This window comes from Vicia villosa, linkage group LG3, assembly GCF_029867415.1.
Source record: "Vicia villosa cultivar HV-30 ecotype Madison, WI linkage group LG3, Vvil1.0, whole genome shotgun sequence".
Classification (NCBI taxonomy): Eukaryota; Viridiplantae; Streptophyta; class Magnoliopsida; order Fabales; family Fabaceae; genus Vicia; species Vicia villosa.
In genome coordinates this window covers 73,421,446-73,424,230 of record NC_081182.1, presented here as the reverse complement: position 1 = coordinate 73,424,230, position 2,785 = coordinate 73,421,446, and positions in this window count along the sequence as shown.

Sequence of the window (2,785 nt, the reverse complement as noted above, 5' to 3'; positions counted from 1 at the left end):
GATATTACACCTGGAAAAATAGCGAACACAGGCAAACACGCACAGATTTTTTTCGCGATAGGTCCATCACGTTCGTAAGGATCCCACGAATTTGGTCATGGCCTCAATTGAATCAAAAGAAACCTGTGTCAAAAACCCCTAATTTGCAGGTCCGAACCCTAACATGGTAACATGTTCATTACACCATAATAATGCATATAATTCTCCCGAAACGATCACCACATGATATCAAACACGAATATGCAAATTAAATCCATCAATGATGCATGAAAAATGTAAATCGAGCAAGTTTAAAGTAAGGCAAACCGTGAGGAATTCGGGATGATTCTGAACGTGTTTCTTGCGTGCTACGATCGGAAAAGCTTCAGTGAGCACCAAGGAATGCTTTGCAATCAACACAAACGCTTGAATCGTCCTGCAATTAAGAATTGGAACTTTGATTTTTTGAGTTTTTTTTGCTTCGGGCTCTAGGGTTCTTGGCTGCAGCAAACTCGTGAACCCTCACTTCTAAATGGTTTGTCTACTTATAGAGAGCCTATTAGGTCACTATAACTTGGGCAAATCTTGTTGAATCTTGTGATTGAATTTTTGAGAAATTTGATTGAAAAATATTATGGAATCCTTCCAAATTTAGCTTAAATGATCCAATAATCAAGTGCACGAAATTTGATTTATTTTGGAGAATATTTGCTTGAATCTTTGGCTCATAATTGAAGAAACAAATCATATATTTTATTTTTAATATTTTCATGATTAAATTATAGTTTTTAATAAATAAAAACCATAAATATCAATAAAAATAATAAAAATATAAGAATATATATTTTGGGGCGTGCATGGGCCTAAGATGAAGTTTAGATAAAGAAAACATAGGCCCATTTGGAAATGTTTGGAATTTTGAACCTTTTCTTTTCACATTTTTTTCTCAAAAATAGTCCAACTTTAGCAAGGCCTATTTCTCTCAATTTTTGAGGTATGGAAGTGCTCTAGGACTTTTTAGAAACCTTGAAGAGTTCTCTAACCATTGTCTTTGGTCTCATATCAAAATTATTTTCCATGCTCATTTTATGTCCTTTTGAAAAAAGTGTCTTTTTGTTGACTTTTAAAAAGGACCTATAATGTATGAAGCCATATCTCTTAAACCATTGACCTATGAGCTCTGATTCTTGAACCATTGGATAGAGGAATGAATTTACTTTAAAACGAGCTTTAGTGGGAATTTTTCTGATGAAGTATGAATATTTGGTGAATTTTCAAAGTTTGGTTGACTTTTTCAGTTCATGCCCAAAATAGTAACTTTTGACTTTTGACTTTTCTGATCCTTCCTTGCATCATCATGATCAACCTTTGATCAAATGATGATTCTAGGGTTATGAGGATATTGTTGACCAAATATCTTAAATTTTGACTGTGCATTGACTTGAAATGACCATTTTGCCCTTGAGAGTCGACTGTTGACCTAGTCAAGGTTCGAGGGACTCAATTTTCTCCGATTGGCTTGAAACTTTGCATGGAGATTCTTTGGGATGTTTGTGACCCTATGGAACCACCTTGAGCCATTGATTCAGTGATTTTCATTTGAACAAACCAAACCCTAGTTTCTGAGCCTTGTTTAGGAGGGTGTGTCTTGAAGCTTTATGTATTGATTTGAAACTTGAATAGGAGAAATAATGTGGGCAAATTTTGGGGTATGACACTCTCCATAAACAGTTATCAACTTATCTTTCACAGCAAATTTCAACATCTGGTGAAGGGTGGAAGTGACAGTTCCAGCGCTGTGGATCCAAGGCCTTCCCACAAACAGCTGTAAGCGGGATAAATATCCATTATCTGAAAGGTGATTTCAAAATCATGACGTATGATGCGGATAGGTAGATCAATCTCTCCAATCATAGTGCACGGAAATCCTTCAAAGACCATCACATTAACCCCATTTGGTCTAAAAGGTACCCCTTGGTAGGACAAACTTTCCAAGGTTCCCCATGGCATGATATTCAAAGACGAGCCAGTATCGACCAGTACGTCTATCAAAATGTTGTCTTCATATTTTGCTGATATATACAGGTCACGATTGTGCTTCGGAATCCTTCGAGGGACCTCTTGTATCATACTATCAAGTGGTCCAAAGGTCATCTTTCCTTTGATGTAGTTGTGTCCCTTTCTTCCTTTGATTTCTTCATCCAACAATCCTAGACCCATTAGAGTCTGAATGTCTTCTTGCAAATCAGCACAACCTCGTGTGCTTTCTTGGCATGTGGGGCATTCAAGGTGGCTAAAGTCAATTAATCCTTTTCAGACCCATTTGTCGTGTATCATTGGTAGGGATCCGCGCACAGTGTGAACATCAGCTACATACTTTGTCTTGGAGGATTCTCCTATCATATTAACATTATTCTCATTTCTATCTCGGAATTTGAATGAGTCCTCGATCCATGAGACTTTGAATTCCCTCTTTCACTAGTGCACATCCTCGAGGATTTCTGGAGCAGACTCGGCAAGAACCATAATTGTGTTGGGTTAAGCCCCCCCATTCTCCATAAGGTAGCGTGCATTTGCACTATGTCACATCTCAGTAGATGTACATCATAAACTTTATATTGGCCAGGACAGTCATACACCATGTTAACTGAGTGAGCTTCTTCATTTCTTTTCTTTCTTATTATATTGATGATTCCTCTATCCAACAGTTTCTGAAGATCATCAATTACAGTTTCACACCCGCGAATGGAGTTTGAGCAAATTGAACAAGCACTATAATCATGAGGAGAAAAATAGTCTAGTTCAC